Source organism: Strigops habroptila, chromosome 5 (assembly GCF_004027225.2).
Source record: "Strigops habroptila isolate Jane chromosome 5, bStrHab1.2.pri, whole genome shotgun sequence".
Lineage (NCBI taxonomy): Eukaryota > Metazoa > Chordata > Aves > Psittaciformes > Psittacidae > Strigops > Strigops habroptila.
Window position 1 is genome coordinate 50622814 of NC_044281.2, and position 22870 is coordinate 50645683.

A 22870-nucleotide genomic window follows, 5' to 3' on the forward strand; every position below is an offset into this window, starting at 1 on the left:
ACAGAAGGTTTGAAAAAGAGAATACCTACTTGATGGATGCACAAGGACTTTCCTTGCTGTGAGCGGGACTTTTTCCATTAATTTGTCTGGGAGTTTTGTTCACTACTGTTTATGGAGGCCAAATCAGAGGAGAGAGAAGGATTGGGTTTTTACTTTTAACTAGGAAACAAAAAATGTGCTCCTTGGCTAAGAAGGATGTCTTAGAGTTTCATTCACTTCTTAGGATTGATGTTAAACAAAAGAAGAAACTTTAGGAGCTTCTTTGTCTGACTTTATTCTTTTTTACTGTATTCCCTCTCTTTATTGCTATTCATTTTCCTCACCTTTTGTACACTTACTAATCAATGTCTCTCTCAAAACTTCCCTAGAAGATTGTCTTTTACTATAATTTGCTATAATCACACACCTTAGTGATACACTGCAGAAGGCACAATAGCTCCAAACCCAGACAGACAATTGGTGCTTATTTTCAGACAATTTTCATCTATGTGATTTCTTTTTTTTTTCTTTTTTCCCTTTCAAATGCCCATAAGTAACTACTTGACTCTTTCAAGGTCTCTTCGATGTGACTCTGCCTTAGGAAGATGACTCATTGTTCTGACCTTCAGTTCTCTCTCTTCATTTTGATGAGGGAACTTTCCATTTTGTGAAACAGAAAGCTGTTTTCACTTGCAAAATCATTTTATTGTGCCAGTCAAATTGCACAAGTCATAGCAGGATGAATCTCTCTGATTTACCATGAAGGCTAAGGGAGCATTTAAAGAATCTTGCTTTTGATGCGTGTCTATTGAGCTTTTCTTGTTTGTTTTTGAGAACCAATGCAAAACATTTGCCACACATCCTTTTTTAATTTCATTTTGGTTTTGTATTTTTTCATTAACTAGTTGAGTAATTTGGTGCAGATAGCTCATAGTGAGCATTTTAAAGTCTTGAATATCCACAGTCTTTTCCCTTTGGTAAGAATCGTGTTCTGACAAACAGACGTGTAAGATTTTCTTGATTTAAGATTAAGGGAAAATACAGTTAATGTTTAAAAAAAATGGTCTTCCTCTTGACAGAACCAGCTAGATAGCACACATATTCCACACAGGATTCTGTAAAATTGCTAATGTTAATTGTGTTACTGCATTCAACTTCCAGCAGTAAAAGGAAGAAAAATATTTGTTAGAAGAAACTTCAGATAAATTTGGAGTAAAGAAATGCATCTATCCTTGTAGTTCAAATAGAATTTCAAGAATAGTTTCTTACAGAATTCTGTGCTTCCTGATATTTTTTTTTTCCCGTTCAGAGACCTTAGGAAAATTTATTCAAACCTCCATTGCTATTTTAAACTGTACAGAAATAAAGAAGCTGGGTTATTTTGCTCTGATATTTTTAACTTTTCTGTAATTACAGACTTACTACTGTCCCATAAAAAACAATCTGAATTATAAAATGCTTATAGTGATTACCATTGCCAGTACCATTGTGTTTTATTTGTTACAATGCTGAAACTTTTGTGCTGTATGGCTTACCAGAGGCATATCTTTGTCAATGCATATAGGTAAATGTACTTGACTGGGGTTTTGGCAATCTGCAATTAGGAAGTAATTCCTTAATGTGAATGATGCCGATTTGTTTGGGCAGACTTCAGTTATTTTTCTATGTGAGGAAAAGATAAAAAAGAGTAAGAGCATCTAACTTACAGGAACCAGTACTCATCTGACCAATGATGTGGCCCCGAACCAGAATTACAGTAATTGCAAGGCAGTTCTATTTGAGGATTTTTCTAAGACTTATTCTAGTTTTGTGCAGTTTTCATGTAAAGCTGTATCAGTTGCATTTTTGTTTGACAAGAGTGAAGCGAAGTATTTATCTGGTAATGTTTAGATGACAGAAATATAGAATGCTTTCAAGGTGAGTTGTAATGAGGAATTAAGTTTTTCCACAGAGAGTATTACATTAAGTGTGTGTATTGAGACAGTATCATCTGTATGCGTACACTCTATTTCCTGTGGGTTGTCTCATCCTGATAGATCAGATGTAGAGGGTCCACCAGGGATGTGTGTGATGTGGGTTGCTGCGATACCAGAAATATGAAGATATTCTGTACACATGCCCTAATGGTGATGACACAGAAATAGCATCAGCAGGCAAAAGATTGCCTTTGGTATGTCTTCAGAGATGACATTCATGGTGACCACTTTTAGGATATTATAAGTTTTATGATATTTTGTGCTTTTTATGAAGTACTTTAATTGTACAGACTCCAAAATTTGAATCTCAGGTTTATTCAATTTAAAAGCCAGTGAAAGAATTACAAGTCAGTGTTAAATCTGGAGTATTTTAAGTAATTTTTGTGATCCTTTGAAGCCTGTTTCTGGCTTGATACTTTAAATTGTCGTTACAGTCAATTGTTATGTAAGTTTTGTTTTTTCTGAACTTCCTGTTGTTCTTCACATTATTCTACTTTCACAAGTGAGAAACTACTACTGTCTTTTCTCCTCTTCTCCCCTCCCTTCTCTCGTCTTTTGAAGAGGAATCCTAAGTTCTTAGGGTATGATACTGGAGAGAGAAAAACACAATTAGCAAATTGTATTCTATTAAATCATTGCTACTGTATTTTTGATTGCTGTAGGTTCAGGACGTTTGCTGTTGAAAACCACCGCCCTCGTTTATTACAAAGATCTTTGGTACTGCCTTGTTTCCCATATTATTTTCTTCTCTTTCCTCGTAGGGAGCTATTTATAGTACATTTTATTAGCTGTATGATAGGTAATAAACACAAATACACATATCATTCTTTGTCATATACACAGTGTTCCAGCATGTCAAATTTTTGAAGCTGGTTTTTAAATGGCCATTTATACTTTTTACACTTAGATTGTCCTAATTTATAATTCTGGTGAGACCTATGTAATAGGCACCTAGTTTGAAGAAACTGTATTCCTTTGAATCCTGTACAGCATTTCACATTTTCAGAGAATTCTTCTCCTACACTTTGTTTTAATTGTTGGCCCTGTGGTCCTAACAGAAACAGCACTGCTGTTATTTGAGGGCATTTTAGAATTTTTCAAGTTGGGTGGAAATCTCTGAAAGGTTATGAGAAACAGAAAGCTTGTTAGTAATTCTGTGCATATGTGTCGTGGTTTAAGCCCAGCTGGTAACTCAGAACCACGCAGCCGCTCACTCACTCCCCGCCTTCTTCCTCCCCCCGCTCCCAGAGGGATGGAGAGGAAAATCAAAAGAATGTAACTCCCACGGGTTGAGATAAGAACAGTCCAGTAACTAAGGTATAATACAAAACCACTACTGCTACCACCAATGATAATAATGATTAGTGAAATAACAAGGGGAGAGGATACAATTGCTCACCACCCGCCGACCGATACCCAGCCCGACCCGAGCAATGATCTGGGCCTTCCGGGTAACTCCCCCCAGTTTATATACTGGGCATGACGTGCTGTGGTATGGAATACCCCTTTGGCTATTTTGTGTCAGGTGTCCTGTCTCTGCTTCCTCCCAGCTTCCCCTCCTCCCTGGCAGAGCATGAGACTGAGGAAGTCCTTGGTCAGAATAAACATTACTTAGCAACAAGTGAAAACATCAGTGTTATCAGCGTTGTTCCCAGGCTGAAAGTAAAAACCACAGCACTGCGCCAGCTACTAAGGAGAAAAAATGGCTGCTGTAGCTGAACCCAGGACAATATGCTTTCTCCAGCAAGATGAAGACACAAGATGTCATCAAAGAACAAAATCAGAATGCTACTTAATGAAGCAGGAAATTAAGTTACAGAGAAATAGGAGGTTACTAAAATACTAAGTAACACTTCAGATAATTTATTAGAGAAAAGTCTGAAATTGGGCTAATGGTATATCTTGATAAGGCTTTTAGAATAATGTGATATTCATATCTTTTAGAAAACTTCAGTAAGAGGGTTTTGTGTCCTTTATTCTTTTCCTGTGTTGATTTCTTTACTTCTCATTGTCTATTGCATCTCTGGATTCTTCAGCTTCACGCACAATGGGTTTTCTTCCGTTTTCTCAGCTCAGGGGTATAAATCCAGATGCTACCATACACCATATCATTAAAAACTTCCTTAATGATCATTGCTTTTCAGACACAGTTGACAGGATATTAAGAGAATATGAAGCATCTTCCTACTTCAACTCCTTCCTTCCCCTTCAAACACTTCAGCTGATGGCAGTCTGTTTGCATAACGGTCCACATGTCCCAGAAAGAGATTGTAGCTCTCTTGTGTTATCTGCCAGTAACATCACTGTACCTGATCCCAGTCTAGTACCAGGGAAAGAATCAGACCTGTAGGGGTCACTGTCCTGATTGCTGCACAAGACTATGGTTGTTTGGGAAGGTATTGGATTCTGACTCATGTAGGAATCTTAGTACTGTTCAAGCATAGATTAGAAGTGAGCATACACACCTAGAAACATGGTTTTCTGCATCTGAAGCTAACACTGAGGAGTTGTTAGAGCTTACTGAAAGGAGACACATCACGAGGTTTGAGAAAGAGCCTGCTTTTCCCCACTCACCTGAGTGTGCGTAATGAAATGGTAGTTTTTCCAGTGTGTTACCTGGATCACTGACTTTGTTCCAAATTCACCAGCCAATCCTATTCTACATTTTTGGAGACAGATGCATGGATAGTTACATGTATTTCAACATGTGTGACCATTGAAATGTTAACAATGTATTATTACAGGGCACTAAGAAAGTCAGCAGTATCTCCCCTTGGTGATTGTGTGATCACTGGAGTAAGATTAGACTTTTCCTACTAAGAGTTTCTTACTGAATTAATAGTTATCCTAGGCTGAATTCTTACCTCTTGCTAAGTATACCTTCCCTTGAAAAACGGTAGGGACAAAATCTATAGAAGTTTGTCTTTTCTTTCTTTTCTCCAAATTATCTCAGGGAGGGGGATTTCCTCAGGATTTAGGTATAGTCAAACCAACAGACTTGGGAGGAACTCTTGGTACCCAGGTATCTTATTAGGTGATCCTTACCTGTCACAGGAGATTTGCTTCCAATGTTTCTTTTCTTCTGGAATTGATGACTGTTTTTTATTGTCATTGATCTTGGTAGGAACAAGGTTCCAATCTTAAAAAAAAAAATAAAAAAAAATACAAGTATATAAAGTTGTGCAGCGCTAAAGAAAGACTGTTGGGGGTGTTTTTACATCCTTTTCTATGGCAGCCTTCATGAAAACTACTTATGTGACATCCAGATTTTTTTTTCCAATAGACAAAAAATTCCAGTCAAAATTTGAAAATCCATTCAATGTGGATGGACCTTCCCCTTTTAGGTGTAAAAGACTGTTGCATGTCTGCCGTGAATCTGGTGTGAATATCCTTTCTATCTGGGATAATTCATTACTACCTTGTGGAGTTGCACTGAAAAAATCCTGCCTTTTCTTCCCATGTTATACGTCTAAAAAGGAAGCGGCTGTAACTTGAGGGGGTGGAGACCATCATTTGCCCAGATGCTGTGCTGATGGGGCCGCAGAAGTCTCTCATGCACATTTAGATAGCTTTGAGTGTTACAGTTAGTTGGAAAAAACATATTGAGAGATGTACTCTTAATGTTGCTTTTATTTCATTTGAAGTCTGATGGAGGAGCTAAGTGTAAATAATTTAAATCTAATGATGCCAAACTCCTCCCTTTGTAACAGATAGCACTGAGGTCACATCTGGTAGCAATGACATCTGAGAGAAATGTACTTTATAGGCTGTGCTGGAACCTTCACTTTTGGCTGTGTGGAAAGAAATTAGTAACTTAATTGAAATGTGTTAGCTTCTTGAATGTTGATATGCAGAGTGCTTGATATTGAGAAGGACATTTTCTGTCCACATTCACAGACCCTGTCAAACCAAGCTGGGTAATGTCATGATTCTGTAGAGACATGGGACTATGTTCCCTGGTAATTTGCTAGGTGAGAATAAGGGCAGTGAAATTTATTCACAGAATTCTGCTGGAGTCAGTCATGCTCTGGTCCTATCAGTAGTGATGTTCTTATGTGGACATGTATATCTATGAAACCTTTACTCACCTGCTCCTAATGCAGAGGTTATGTTTTGAAGTCTTCTTTTGGGGAAGTTTGATTCCAGTTGGGGATTAAAGTTTGATAAATAGAAAACACATGGCCTCCATCCTGGGTTTTAAGCATTAAAATCCTGTGAGATGTTTGTGTAATGAACATTTCAAGTTAAACATATTCTTTCTGTCCCGTTTTTAATGTACTTTGTTAGCGATCAGTAGTAGAGAAAGTGTGTAATGCCATGACTGTAGTATGAATGTGTATTTGCCATGGTGATGTGCTGGACCTCCCTTTTAAAGTAATGTAGTATACATGAATTTGGTGTGCAGCTGAGCATGAATTTTTCATGTTCCTCTTCCTGTTTTAATATTTCCTATTTTAAGCTACTGCTTAAATTAGCAACGTTTGGTGGGAGTGGTCTAACAATAGTTTAAAGATTAGGATATCCGTCTTCCTGTTATTTTCTCTGGTTTTGAATACTGGCTTACTGTATGAACATTTAAACTGCTTAATCTCTCATATATTAATTTTTCTGGTTCTAAAGCCAGGGACCTAATAATCACCTGTGTGGAAGAGCTGTACTTCCCTAATGAGTTTTTCCCAACAGCTACTACAGTCTTTTGGTACACATTGAATATTTTTCTGCCTACTTAAATACCCAAGCATTGACCGATCATTGTCATTATTTTCACAAATTAAAAATTCTCACTCAAAAGTACCACACAAAATATTATCTATATGAAGAAGCAGTACGGGACAAAGCTGTAAAAGGAGCAAAATATCTTTGTAATATTGTCATGGTTTGAGCCCAGCCGGTAACTCAGAACCACACAGCCGCTCGCTCACTCCCCCCCTTCTTCCCCCCGCTCCCGGAGGGATGGGGAGGAGAATCGGAAGAATGTAACTCCCACGGGTTGAGATAAGAGCAGTCCCGCAACTAAGGTATAATACAAAACCACTACTGCTACCACCAATGATAATAATGATTAGTGAAATAACAAGGGGAGAGGATACAATTGCTCACCACCCTCCGACCGATACCGAGCCCGACCCGAGCAGTGATCTGGGCCTTCCGGGTAACTCCCCCCGGTTTATATACTGGGCATGACGTGCTGTGGTATGGAATACCCCTTTGGCTAGTTTGGGTCAGGTGTCCTGTCTCTGCTTCCTCCCGGCTTCCCCTCCTCCCTGGCAAAGCATGAGACTGAGAAAGTCCTTGGTTGGAATAAACATTACTTAGCAACAACTAAAAACATCAGTGTTATCAGCGTTGTTCCCAGGCTGAAAGTTAAAAACCACAGCACTGCACCAGCTACTAAGCAGGAGAAAAATGACTGCTATAGCTGAACCCAGGACAAATATGCAGTGATACATCTTTTAATGGCATCATCCCGCAGTTTGTAAAGTGTCCTGAGTTTCACTAGCTTCTTTCTTTGTGGTCATCATCTTTCAGATATTGTGATAACACTTGAAGGATTTGTTGAAGCATGTCAGCCTGATGTCCTTTCCATACCTGCAGTTCCTTGGCTCAAATTAAAACGGAGGATCTGGGAGAGCATTAGAGGCTCAGGAAGAAATCTGTTAGCTCATTTAAGCCTGTTTTCGCCTGCTTTAAAGCAGTTTTGTTGTTTGGTTGGTTTTTTTTTTTCTGCTTTTTGCCCTTTTTTTTTTTTTTTTTCTTTTTTTCTTTTCTGTTGGTCCTTTTCTGTTTTTCATTAATGGTACAAATCCAGATGAGAGGAACTTAAAAAAAAAACCCAACAAAAACAAACCCCAAAACATGTTTGTTACTTTTGGGACCAGACGTTCATGTGTGTTTCAAAGTATTTAATATATTGCTTGCAAATGTTAGTTAAGACAGAAGATTGCTTTGATTAATCGGGTTTTCAGACTGCTGCTGTTTGTAGTCCTGCTGGTGATAAATGATAGAAACAGTATTTAATAAAAATATCAAAGAACAAATTGATGGATTTCTGCTAAATTCTGCTGAGGTAGAGAGATGTGCAGGCTTGGTGGAAATAATATAATCAGGCCTTGGTTTTTTTATAAACAGTGATTTGAGGGTCAGCCTTTGAGGACCTAGTGATACTATTCCTTGAACAACAGCTGGAGTTAAAAACATTGTTTAAATTTGTAGTAATACAGTAATTTTTATTGTTTTAGAAACTTTCCTTTGGTTATTAAGATGTGTGAAAATCCAGAACATCATCAGGATACCCATATCTTGGACATTATAGGAACTGGAGCCCATTTTCTTGCCTAGAGAAAAGAGAAGAATTAATTTTTCTCTTGTTAGTACAAGTAAATTTTCCTAGCACACTCTATGGCCCTATCAGATACACTGCATGTCCCCAAAGGGCTACTCTGTAGTTGCATAACCTTTAAGTCACCCTGACAGCATAAAAGAATAGCAAAACTTTCCAGAAAAATCCCAAAGTCACTTTTGTATATACCCTTACCTGGAAGAGCTGCGCTATTGCCTGCTCATGGCTGCAGCAGGACTGAGCAATATCATCCTGTTCCACTTCCTAGGAGTCTATGCTGTTACTTTGTGCAGAATTAAGTCAAGGGCAGAATAAAAGTAAATTGGGAAAGGAACGAATATGTAGTCATTTTAATCCAAAATGTGCCATCTTTATATCCTTGTTAGATACCTTTAAGTGCCCAGAGCAAGTTTATGAGTAGTCACACAACTGTGGAAGAGGCAATGTAGATCAGGATTTCTAAGGCAGCTGCTTTATGAATGTTTATTCCTTTTCTTGCATGGAATTGAAACTGCTTGATTTGGTGACAGTTGCCTGGTTTTCTTGGGGAAATTCTTTTTATTTCAAGTTTATTTCAAGTTTCAAAGAAGTTTTACATGGTTGTGTTGATTGTGTACTTTCACCTAAATCACAGGAAAAAATACAGGCCAGCCAAAGTTAGCATTTTATTCTTAACTGCAGAAAATAGTCATTTTACTTTCATTTGTAATGTCTGATGTTCAGTGTGGAAAAATTGTCTATCAAGAGATCAGTCAAATGAGGACAGGACCCCAATGTAAGAAAATAAAATTATATTGGAAAACATCAGGACAGTAGAAGTTTTATCCTGGATACCTTTTCCCTTTTTTGGCTCTCTAGGTTTAGAGTTAATCTATAAAATTATAGCTTTTTGCATTAATTAGGTTGCCATCTAGAGCTGTGTTTTGAAATTTGCAGAGCAATTGAAGTTAATGAGCTTTCTCACAAATGCACCTGTGTCCTCCTTTACACCACTGTTGGTACAGTCTAGCCACGAGCAGATGCTGGAATCAAAAACCAAGGGAATCACTTCCTTTGCAGTAAAAAAGTAATGGCAGGTGCTTAGATATATATACATGTATATATAATATATGTCACATATTTTATATCTAATGTGTGTGCATTTATATACATGCATTTATATTTACACTGAACTGGCATTTTTATGTATAAATAAAAAATATATCTATATTTTTAAGCGTTTGCCAGTACTAATTTATATTTAAATATGTACACCTGAACAGTGAATCAGAAAAGGATATTTTACTCATTCAGTAGCAGTACTCAAGTGATAAAGCAACTTTGTAGGCCAAGAACAATATTATGTAGATACTGATTTTGCCTTCTGGCCTCATCAGTACTGTCACCTTGTTAAAACTACAGAACTTGTGGTTTTAGCAAAAATAGTCTTATCAAAATGTTTCAGAAAATTCGACACTTTAATTGCATCTTTTCTAGCCACTGTTAATAATACTGTGTAAATGAAGCATGTCAGTATTTTTTTTTCAGTACTGGACTCTATGTTTTCAAGGAAAAGAAATTATATGTCACATGAGATAGTATTAAAAATATGAATCGTTTCTACACTTACGTAAAGAACAGGTATCTTATTCTAAATATCGGAAGCATTCTAATAACCATGTGAAGTCATCGTAATTCTGTTATTACCTTAGCCCGTTTATTGGAAAACTAATAATATAAAAAATGAAAGCAAATTTAGTATAAAAGGATGGGAAATTTAAAAGCTCAGAAAAGGAGATCTACTTGATCAAAGCAAGTGTAATTCTAGAACATGCAATTGAAAGAGAAGAACATAGGTTTAATTATGGGATTAGCTGCCTCTGGTAGTAGTTCACTTAAGAATATATCAGCATATTACAAAAAGATCTTGTAGTACTCGAAAAATGGAAAAAGTGGTAATTACACCAATCCCAGATTTTGAAAAGAAAAAAGATGTGTGTTAGAGAGGCTACAAAATGTAGTCAGTTTAGGAAAGCTCAGTTAAATTATATGACATCTTAAGTGTTATAGGTAATGTCTTTTCAAGTTAGAGTTTCCAGGGTCATGCAGATAATAGGATAATGAAGCATTTATAGAGATCATATTTTAAAAGTTACAAATGTACTACTTTCTAGGCAGCAAGATTGCACACAAAACCAGTGTGGTTATTCAGAAAATAGAAATATTCATAGTGTAGAATAGAAAAAAATTGAACTTTGCTTTGCTTAATGGCTTTTCCTTGTGTCCTAAAGGCTTATGTCCTCTTTAAGTTAGTTCTCCCTTCTGTAGTGCAGTTACACTGTGTTTTTATAATGTGTTTTTCACCTCCTCTATCACAGGCACTAAAATTTCATGTGTTTTCAAATCCTTCTTAGTCCTGTAGATCCTTTGGAAAGATGGGGTTATTTGATATGTCCAGTCAGTTCAGAGAGGCAGGAAGTTTGCTATCAGCTGGTACCTCAAGTGATGTAACCTGGCATGAAGTCCTTCATGTATGAGAGCCCCACCTTGTTACACAAGCTCATCTGTTCCTTTGACCTGTTTACTTAGCTCTGCAAACACATGATGCAGTTCTAACTTCCCATCAGAAAGTTATTGCATGACTTAGAAAACTGAATTTCTTTCGGGAAAAACCAAGAGATCAGAGTTAGAAAAGTTTGTAAGTCTTCTACATGAGACTGGAGAAATAAAGTTGATGCAGAGAATATAAAGAGTAAAGGCAGATGTTGTAATATGTCCTAAATTTTCAAGTGCTGGAGTTTGCATTGAGTTGGTGGTATTTGGATCTGGTCATATGTGAAGATTATGGTGATAACAAGATGTGTCACAGAAAGAAAAATAGACAAAAGATGAGGACACTAAGAAAGGAGAGCGTCAGAGAAGAATAGAAGCAGCATGTATTGCCATAAATAGAGGCATCTTAAAGATGGATGCTAGTACCATGGGTGCCTCTTGTGTGATTGTCAGTGAAGGACTGACTTAAAGGAGAATTGGAGCATAACTTAGGTCTTGGCTAATCATGGCACGGGTTGGGTTCTGATGAAGGTAGGGGGAAGAACTTATTTCACAAAAACATAGAAGTCGTCGTTTTCGTTATGCAGTTACCTTTAAAGTAAAATAGTAGCTTCAAAAATGTAACATGGCTCCTTACATTTCAAAAAAGTAGCTTCAAAAAGGCATGGCTAAGGTTTTGTTTGTTTAAAAATATTTTTTAATATTTTATTTTCTTGACACTAATTAGGAGTAGCTACTTATGTCACCAAGGTGAAAGGTATATACACATTCTCCTAGAACATGAAGAAGATATAAACCATGCTACCTTCTCACTTCTTGTCCCTTATTGCTAGAGTGGGAATTTTCAAACTATTTTCTCCAAATAAATGTTCAAAACCCATTTGTTGTTGTCTTTTGGATCTTTTCTTTGCTCATGGCACCTCGTCCACAGCTATACTTAGGAGATTATTTTTGACTTGGAAGAAAGTGGCTTAATGCTGCCTTCCAGGTGATTTCTTAACTCCTCCTGACCTCACTTAAAGGTGAGCACTTACAGATTTATAGTGATGGAGTCCAAACTCTTGTCTTTGATCATCCCACCTAATCTTCCATATGTCACAAACTATTACATTCACCCCATTTTAAGTAAATATCCTTTCCCCATCTCCTCCCCACCCCAAGCATATCTTGTTAAAAGACTTGGTTTAGATTCACAGACATCCTGGATATTTCTTGGTCACTTGCTGTTTGGCTTTTAAAAATCTGTGTTCATTTTCCAAGATGAATTAATCTGAGTATGTCTTGCTGTGGTGGTTTCTCTCCAAGCACTATTCCATTTGGTAATAGAGGCATAGCTCCTGACCCCATGCACCAGGAGAGGTTTAGATTGAATATTAAGAAAAGTTTCTTCACTGAGTTGTCAAGCACTGGAACAGGCTGCTCAGGGGTCCTGGTTTTGGCTGGGATAGAACCAATGGTAATCCTGAAGCTGGTACAGTGTTGTGTTTTGGATTTAGTATGTCAATCATGCTGATAACACACTGATGTTTTAGTTGTTGCTTACTGCTTACCCTAAGTCAAGGACTTTTCAGTCTCATGCCTTGCCACTGATGAGGTGCACAGGAAGCTGGGAGGGAGCACAGACAGGACACCTGACCTGAACTAGCCAAAGCGATATTCCATACCACACCATGTCATATACAGTATATAAAATGGGGGGAGTTGGCTGGGAGGGGCCAATCATTGTTTGGGGACAGGCTGGGTATCAGTCAGCGGGTGGTGAGCAATTGTATTGTGCAACACTTGGGTTTCTTTTTTTGTCTGCCTTTTTGTTACCATTATATTATTATTATATTTTACTTTATTTCTATTATTAAACTATTCTTATCTTAACCTGTGGATTTTACCTTCTTTTTCCAGTTGTCCTCCCCATACCACTGTTGTGGGGGTGTGGTGATTGAGCAGCTGCATGGTACTTAGTTGTGAGCTGGGATGAAACCACTACACTAGGGAAGTGGTGGAGTCACCATCCCTGGAGCTGTTTAAAAGATACGTAGACATGGCACTTAGGGACATGGTTTAGTGAGAGACTTGGCAGTGCTAGGTTTACTGTTGGACTCGATCTTAAAGGTCTTTTCCAACTTAAATGATTCTGTGATTCTGTTCTAAGTTCTATGAAAAACTTCTGCTAGACCTTTAGAGGTGGAATAGCACAGTAATTGGTGTATGATCAGATACTTAAAGCATGCACTTTAAAACACAAATCTGGCAAAAAAAAATTCTTATAGCTAATCCATGTTGACACTAGAGACAGTCTCTAACTGTGATGCAGAAGAATTATTCATTCTTTGCAGCCTACAGCAAGCTATAGGAATTAAATTCAGAATTTCTCTTCTGTGTTTTCTCTTTGACGTACAAATATTAAAGCATTTAAGGAGATAGTTGCATTTTTAAAATTGTTTTCTACAATAATTTAATTTCAAGTGTGAGTTTTTACATTCTAAACCTCTCAACTGATGGAGCACTGATACTAGTGTTCAGAGTATAATTAAGGACGTATTGTTACAATAATATATTAAGTGTAATATATTGCCAATGCAATGTTCTTCTGATTATGTATCAATGAATTAATCATTACTCTGAATTGTTTGATGTATCAACAAAATGCATCGTTACCTTGAATCATCTGAATTTTTTTGCAATGTAATACATCATTGGTAAGTTGGAACCCTAATGATAAACTAGCATACAACCTGGCTTCATTATGCTAAATTATCTAAAGCAAGATTCTTTAGCTTGATAAATATATCATGAAAGCCATCTCATCAACAGAGAGACCAAGAGATACAAAAGATTGGTGAATTAGCATATGTCTGAGTGTAACAGGAGAACACACAACGCATTTGATGTGTTTTGGAGGTAAAATACAAGACGAACATGGTTGTGGAAATAATTGGATAAACCAGCACTTACTTCAATCATGAAACTTACTGCTCTGTAATTACCTCTTCAGTTTAGCATTATCCTGTTGGTCTGTCAAATATGAAATGTGGAATTGTAACTGAAAATGCATGTCTGAAAAAGTATTTCTCTATAGAGACATACCTGCTAAGGGCGGCGAAGGCTTTGAAGGCACAGTCTCCTATATTTGCAAGAAAACAGGTGATGTTTTATTTACAGAGAAAAGAGAAATTCAGCCACTTACATTAAACCAGAATTTAATATATTTACTTCCCTCCCAGATAATCTGCAGTAGCTGAAATTGGCCAAGTTCCATACACATTCAAACATTTTCTGATTAATATGGAAAATAAACCATGTCCATATGCCTGTAACTTTGCTACATTTTAAAATGATACCATAAATTCTAATATTTCTAGCATCAAAACCGTAACTCCATGAATCACTGAGTTAACAAAATGTCAGGTATACTTTGAAAAGTAGCAGTTTGAAATAGCTGCGGACAGAAAACTATTCAGAGAGGGACAATCAAGTACTTTTAATCATGTATTTAAAGCAAAGTGATTGTTTATCTAAATATATAAAGCAAAATTTTTCCAATTAGTAAAAAATGTAATTTTTCTCAGGGAAGATGATTTTAACTTTTATGGGCAATAATGAAATTTTTATTCTCACATAAATTTTTGATGAGACAAAACGTTTGGTTACAATCAAAACAAAATGTAAACTTTTTACTTTAAAAATCTGTTCGAAGAATTGAAATTTTGAAAAAAAAAATCCCTTTTAATTATTTTGTAAAGTGAGGAAGCAGTTTTGAATTGGCCATAAACAAAATTAACCATGATATTTTATTTACCTAAAACTGTTGGAGCATAATGAGGTCAGGACTAGATTCAGTCAGATTGCTGATGAAATATATTATTCCATACAACTGGAAACACAATTTTTTTTTCCTTGTTTAATTGTTTTCACAGAAATATTTGATTAAAGGAAACAGCAGTGTGGTCCTGGAGAGGTAAACACAGTTTATTTCAGTAGAACTTACCTACAATAGATCTATTTGCAAGGGGAAAACTTCATTCTGAAGGCTGAGCACATGCTTGTTTGTGAACATTGTCTGATAACTCAAAATGCTTATTGACATAGATAAACCATATGAATAATCATTTGGAACATCGATAGTCGATGTACTACTCACCATGTGAAAAGGTAAAGAATATAGGCTTTTAGCAAGTAGCATTTCTGGAGTTTTAAGCTATAAACTTTGCAAAAAAGTTAATGCAGTGGTTGCTGTATGGAACAACCATACAGGGATTCCTTTCTTAGTTAATTTTTATTAGGTGGATTGGAAAACCATCTCTCATCTGCTTCTGTAAGAATTTATCAAATAGCATTTTGTGGTGTTTAGAGATTTAAAAATTGTTATGTATCTTCCAAAAAATGTTTGGCAAAGTTGCATCAATCAAAATACAGAATTTTGAGTCAATGCGTTTATTCATTTCCTGAATTGAAATTTGAATATTAATAAGGCTTGCAGAAAGTAGTTAACTAAAAAAAAAATAAATCAAATCTAATTTAAAAATTCATGGGCTGCATAAATAAAAAGGATTTGTGGAATATAGTTAAAGATTCAAACCTAATTAAAAATACCATACTACATTAAAAATGAGGGAAATGTTTTCATGACAACTATACACCTGCAAATATATTAGCTTTTCCATTAATACAATTTGTTTAAATGTTCTCCATTAAGCTGATGAAATGCAGAGAGATATAATTTGGGATACATAGTTTTGTGACTTTCTCTTTTTAGCCTAATCCTGTGTGAGTTTTAAGGTCCCACGCTGATTTTTTTTTTTTTTTCCCCAGGAGGCTGTGAAGTAAAGAAATATACAAAAGATGATCTGAATCATCTGTGAATATACTTGAAATCTGGCTTTGTTTAAAAAAAAAGAAGTATGGGACTCGACAATGTTTTTTATTTATATCCATAATGTTTCTACATATACAAGCAGACAAAAGAAGTTATGATTCAGAACTGATGAGCAAAGCATGTGCGTGTGTTGTGTGTGTACACATATATATATTTTTTATACTTTTTTCTGATAAGGAAGCAGACTGCCTTAAATGCAAAAAGCTCAGTACAGGTAAAGTGGCCAATAATCCCACATTAAATTAGGGTTGTTAGGCAACAGTTTAACTAGAAATATGTAAGCTATTATTTGAACTACCAATCAAATAAGCATTAGAAACATTAAATTCTGTGTGATTATGAGTTATGCAAGCTGTTGGTTAGATTGTTAACATTAAGCTGAAAAAGTCAGCCAGTGAATTTTTTTGACCCTTTTTTACCCTCTTTCCATCACCTATTTACTATAAAGTTTCCACAAAATAAAAATAGTTGTCACCTGCTGAAAAAGGACACTGCTTTAAAAAACCTGCAAATCCTAGAAAAAGCCCACATTTCTGGAGCACATCTATTTTTTTGTATGTAATGAATTAGTAGCACTAAATAACTCTTTCTGAATATCAACAGCCTAAAAATCTACATATCAAAAAATCAAGAGAGCAGAAAGTTATAGCAGTTGGTGTCCTGTTGCATTATCCTTCTTTCTTTGCTTTGGTAGTGTCTGAGGAATGAAATGTGAAGGATGAGAGAAGACCCGTGAGGGCTTTGTCTCCATATATGATCTGTGTGTATGTATGTCTGTACACACACAGCTACACACAGAGAAAGAGCCAGTATGCGCTGTGGAGAAGAACATTTGTGCTTAAACTGCATCACTGGATTTTTTCTTCTCGATGCCATTTTGCTCTTTAACTTCTTTCTTTTCTCTCTGGAATCTCATCAGGAAACTAATTGACAGCATAAAAGAGCATTGGCTTAGAGTACCTTTCATACAGCTATTTTAATCAATCTTCAGTAGTGTATATGGATTCATATAAGACCTTGAATTAACTTGCACATTAACACTGGTAAAACAATTTTAGGTCCTTAACTCATCAAGAATGCTGTATGCAAGGGATTTGAATAGCTGAGCAGAATTTGTCATAGGACACATTTCATCACTGTGCTCATATTATGCTGGTCACCAAACAGAAAAGGAAACGAATGAACTGAGAATGTTGCTTTTCTGAGATTTTTCCGTTCTCTCGGCATAAATGTGATCTGCATATTACGGTCTCAAAAGTTTAAGCAGGTTTTCTGAAGGGAGAAGTACTTGCTGTTCCTCTTGACCTCATTCAGAATTGATGGTATTCTCTATGTAAAGAAGCCCACCTCATTTGGTTTTGTAGTGGTTTATAATATTTTATTTCCTCTTTCTATTGCACATTATCATATCTCTTAGTAGTAGTTATCACGAAACTTCAGTTCTAAAATGGTGCTTAACTTTACCCATTTGAACAGTGTTACCAAAGTCAATGGAACAACTTGTGCAGAAAACCTCTACCTGCATGGCGTCACTTGCTCTCTTGGGAGTAGAAGTTGTTACATAGGCATGCGCATAAGATTGCTGATGCATCTCATCTCAGTTTTAGCAGCAGTTAACTGATGAGATTAGGTGCATTGATTGCTATTCAGCATTTTCATATTTACTGTAAAATTGTATACCTCTCAGAAAATCTACTAGGAAAAAAAAAAAACCCCAACCAAAAACCAGCTATTTTTTTTGCTTTCCTACTTATTTTAATAACTGTGTGATAAATATTGATATGTCTTATGCTTCTTTCTAGGGCCCTAAGAAACAGGAACTTGCTATAGTATAGACAGTAAAAATGCACAGTATCCACTAGTCCTCCTCATGAAAGGACCTGGATCACTTTGCAACCTGTTTTAGTCTTTTGATGTCAAATTCTGCTTTCAGAAACTGCAAGGTAAATCTAAATCCCTTGAATGGAAAGTATTTTACTGCACTAAATATGATCTAATGCTTCTAATTACTCAAAGGTATTTTAACCTGTTGTGCATTAATTTCTTGAAATTACTTTGTGTCCAGTCAAAAATGATATAATAGTCCTTTTCCTAGCCAGAAAGATAACAATAAGTGACTTTCAAATCCAATTATTCTGTTATCTGCTCAAAATATTCTGATGAGTGAATGACATTATTATGCAAGTTTGCGAGGATACCTATTGGAGTTGCTGTCACTGTAGTAATGGAAGATAACCATCCGTTTTGCAGGTGTGGCAAGGATTTTCATTTGATACTCGGTGTCCCTGTTGGTTTTGAAACTCAGCTCTGAGTGGGAGCAATCAGTGCGGTGTGTTAGACATGGATTTGCTCCCTGAGGTTGTAGCAAATCTATTTTACATTTAACTTACTGGAGTAATTCTGTGATATAACAGCCATACACTCATACAGTGAAGACCAATGAACTTTAATGGAATTTATAAATTTATGAGAAAACTGCACAGCATCACAAAGCCCTGTTGGTGGAACTGTGTGCATGAGATTTATTTCTTGACTAGACTCTTTAGAGAACTCAGGAAATAGGAGCTTGATAAAATCTTTGCACTGCTTTACTGATAGGTTTCAGTCAGGTTGTGTTATATAATGAACTGTGTCTAAAAGGTTTCAGTCATGTGTCTGACTGGAGTTACATGTGTCACCCCTGTCACACTGTAACTTCAGGAAGCTTGGAAACTGTATGCAATTACCAGATACATAAAGAAGGCAATTAAAGTAGTGCATTCTCAACACAGAAATGCATAATGTGCTGGAGACTAATTAAAGATGTGAGCACACAGATCACTAGGAATTGCCCAAGAATAAAAGTTCATTTGAAAATAAGGTAATTAAGTTAATCTTCTGATAGTGGTATTTTGCAGTAAGTGCATGAATCAAATAGAAAAGTAAGGAATTTAAGAGGTCATTAAAAGTAATTCAGGCATTAAATTAAGCTTCTAGCTATACGAAGTGGTAGTAATTACAGACATCAAAATTAGAATCATATTGTAATCAGAGTAACTACAGTGTAATGAATGCACCTACACCACAAGCTATCTACAAAAGTAAAATACAAGGTGTCGATTTCACAGAAAACCTTACTGTTTTAACTGGAGAGCAAGCCAGTCAAAATTTGAAGCAGACATCAGTACCTGAAATAGGAACCAAGCTGTCTGCACTGAGGATGTGTAATGGTTTCCAAGTGCTGAACCAAAACTCTGCCCTTGAGTTTCCAGGAAGTCTGTAAAGATCAGCATTCCCACCTGCTTTTACTGTCTGGAGGTATACTTGTCCAATGCATGACCTTTGCAGACTACCTGGCAAATCAGGAGTTACAGCTTTGTTTCAAGCAGGCAGAGCCTCTACAGTTGCTTTCTGCAATTAGGCTTCTCAACATCTCTGTCAGGAAAATGCTACTGGCTCATTAAGGCTAATTGCTGGCAGACACCTTTATTCCCTGAGAGGACAAGGAGAGAGGCCAGGCTGTGGAGAAGGCTGTGATGGGTCAGTAGGAGCGCCTACCAGGCAGGTGGATGCACCTTTAATCATTCCTACAATTGACTTACAGCTACGGGAAACTTGACCTTTTCGTTGATTAGAATCTAAGCTGATGAAATTTCCCTTCTGTGCAATCAGTTGCCACATGAATTAGGCCATTAGGTATGTGTATCTACCTGTCTGCCCCAGGCATATGGTTAATGCTGCTGTGATTAAAGTAATTTATTACAAATTATTGGGTGTGAAAAGGGATCTGCTACTATAAAGAAATATTTTAAAGTATACATTCTACATTTAAAGCAGACAATATATTAAAGCATGGTCAGTGTCATGCTTCGTTTTCAGTTATTTTGTGTGGCAATCTAGATGTTTTTATCTCTGGCATGATCAGTAGATTACCCACTACAGGCCTTATGTTATAAGGCAACTTGTACATGATCTGCAAAACTAGTGGAACCAAAAAGAAATCTGATTACATCTCAGACTTAGCAGAGACCATACCATTTTTGTATGCTCTAGAAGCAGATAAAGCACTATAATGTTTGAATTCTATGTATTCCTTTACTCTAGGTTCAAGCATAAGCCATTTTACATTTCAGGAAAAATTTCTTGCCTGTTATTCCTTATTCTCCCCCTCTTTCTTCATCTTAATATTTGCCTGGAAAATAAAATAAAAAAAAAAGGTGTTACTTTGATATCAAGCATTTAGCTACATATATTTATATATGTGATCAAGGAATCCAGCACTTGTCCCACCATATTCATTGCAGAGATTTTAACTGTAGACTTGTCAAATTTCTGGCTCAAGGCTGTTACCATGCAGCTAGACACACTGAAAGCACTAGGATGGTGCAAGTGAACACAGGTCTTCATAGCATCAGTCATACATCTGAAGGTTGATTTTTTCAAGCTCCAAACATTTTGAATGGTTTGGAGATTTGTATGGGTGTGCAGGCACACCATTTTTCTGCTCTGTGTAGAGGATCAAAGATTCTGTGATGCACATTAATGCCTTTGTATTTCTAGAACTTTACTTCACAGTTCATTATTGACTCTAGCTGAAAGGATGCGAATTGCTTTGTGTAATTACCCAACTGAACTACTGGAATTGCCTGAAGGATAGATTATATATCACATTCATGGCATTTATTACTTTTTCATCTGAGTGAGAAAAACAGCAGATTGCTCTGCAAGTCTAATCAAAATAAGCACAAAGCTGTATTTATCAGTAGCCATGAGTTAACACATAACATAAACGAGATTCACTGAAAGTCTGATTTTTACCTTAAAAACTTATCGCTGCATTGTGGTCCGTCAATAAAAAAATACTTTTTTGTAATTGTGGGTTAAAGTAACATGATAATGAACATAAGAGCAAAGAATCAGAGAAAAAACAAAACTGGAAAGAAGCTATTAATTCTTCTGAGAGATTTTTTTCTAATTCCTGTAAAATACTTGGGCATCTTAAAAAAAAAAAAAACCCAAACAATCTATCATGTTATTTGTTGATGATTTAGCGTGCCATTTTTTGTGAATGAAAATCAGAAATGATACAGGCTTGTAATTATTGGTTTTTATACTTTGATCATAAAGACTGATAATCTTTTCTGTTTCTCACCTGAAAACGTATATATATTCCTCATACAGGGATTTCATCTGAATATTTTAATTCCACCTCTTTACAGTTTTGTTGGTCAGGAGAATGCAGTCATTAAAGACTTAGAAGAAAGCACAATAACTTCACAGTTAAAGGCTGTATGTTTTCTCACCATTTTAATAAAAAGTACAAGAAACTGACTCCTCATTGAAGAGCAGTGAGGGAAAAATTTGGGTTGCAGGATTGTAGCAAGACTGGACATTGCCAGAATTAGTAGCGACGAATTTCTCATGATGGTTGAGAGGCACATAGCTTCTTACAGAGTTGTGGAGCTATAGGAAATACACGTTACTAAGTTTGAAATATCTTTACTCTGTGTCATGGTTGGACAGAATTTATAGTGGTGGCAAAGAAACCAGGGGCTTGAGTGTGCAATATGTATAGGTGTGACCCATCTGCTATGAAATAGCACATGATAGAAATTGCTGTTTATTGCATGACTTGCTTACACAAAACATAAATTAATAAATTTTCTGAAAAGTGTGACCGTTACAGTTTTAACTTCCAAGATCCTCAATCTGACTTGTAGGATTATGGCCGAGATTTTGTCAGTGTAGTGAATTGCAGGCATACAAACCAAGTATCAGGTCTGCAGGCATAAAGGCCAACAGAATTTACACCTGCAACTGAGTGCTTTTATGATATTGCAGCTACTAAGTGAAAAATAGGTTGGGGTATGTGGAAAAGATGTTATTAGCTACAGGTGTCACCAGGGAAAAGAAACTGAGATTTGTGGGCAGTCAGATTGCCTCTATGGTGGATTAGTGCTGTGTAAGGGTTTGGAAATGCCAATAGTGTGTTTCACTCTTCTGGTTTAGTATGTATATCTGGGAAATTGCAGGAGGCTTGAAATAATTTGGTGCTTGTGTTATTCTCTTCTTATTCAGGGAGTTCCAAAAAAATTCTAAGTATAGTTCCACTGGCAGGTGTTCTGGGGTTTACTAAGCAGGCAGTTAAGGCTGTAGGAAAAAAAAGTCCCTTTGATCTGATTCTAGGGAGTCTAGTACACTCTGGAGAAGACTTTAACATATTAAACAGAAAGGGGTAACATAATTTATTTCCAAATGAGCATAGGCAGTGGTTTAGTATTTCTTCTTTATTTTATAGATCATCTTATACCAACAGTAAAGAAAACCTTAGTGCATCTGTGCGCTGTAATCTGCAGTGATGGGTACTAGATTTTTGAGAAACCCAATTTTTTTTTCGTGGGAGGTAATGCATCCAGACTCTTCAGGCCATGTTTCTCTAAGAGCTGCTCCCACTAGGAATTAGGTTATTTCCTGCATGTCATTGGAAGCACTGGCGGGTACCCGGAAAAGATTTGGACCCAAAAGGTAAATTGTGCCTTTTAGGAAGGGCACCTGCACATGTCTGCTGTTGTACCCAGTGGAGCAGACAGTTCTGTTAGAGAATTTATGGTTGAATATTTGGATTTCTGAAAAACAAGAAAACAAAAATTTTGTGTTCTTATTTTTAGGAACTTTAATGTCTGTAATTTAAAGTTTTCTTCAAAATTATAATGTAAAATATTTTTATCTTTTTTTTTTTTTTTTTTAATTCTGGGATTTTCAATCAAGTGATACCATAAATCAGGCTTAAATTTTCAAAATTAGAATCATTGTATAAGGCTTTTCACTTCTAACTTAGATTCATCTGATGCAGGAGGAGTCAAGCTGTGGGAGCATGGGCTGCATCTAACCCATGGTACCAGAATGGCTTTGAAGTCAGACTCGTAGCCAAATTTGCTGTCTATTCTGGATCCTTAACAGTGTCCTCACAGCTCCAGAGCAAACAAGCCAGTACTTCAGAGCTTGCCTCAGAGCATGTTTTTCTGCAGTGTGGTCAACCTCTTGAATAACCCATCTCAGTCTTGTGATAGCATGTGAATGATACTGGGCAGGAGATACTACAAGGCTCTTGTGGATCCAGAAGAGCCCCTAAATCACCTGCCATGAGGAACAATGAAATTTATGGACAGTCTGATGCTCTGTGTTTAGATT

At 36.4% G+C, this 22870-nt stretch overlaps 1 protein-coding gene and 1 long non-coding RNA gene across 2 annotated transcripts in view; one reads left to right on the forward strand and one right to left on the reverse strand.

Moving 5' to 3' along the window:
* DPP10 (dipeptidyl peptidase like 10) overlaps window positions 1-22870 on the forward strand; it is a 557376-nt gene that overhangs the window by 146737 nt on the left and 387769 nt on the right. The gene's annotated exons all lie outside the window — the stretch shown is intronic.
* LOC115608554 lies at window positions 2255-7078 on the reverse strand. Its single transcript, XR_003991583.2, has 4 exons — window positions 7056-7078; window positions 6044-6145; window positions 5001-5094; window positions 2255-2544 (listed from the first exon to the last, which is right to left on the reverse strand). It is a non-coding gene; the product is annotated as an uncharacterized LOC115608554 (long non-coding RNA).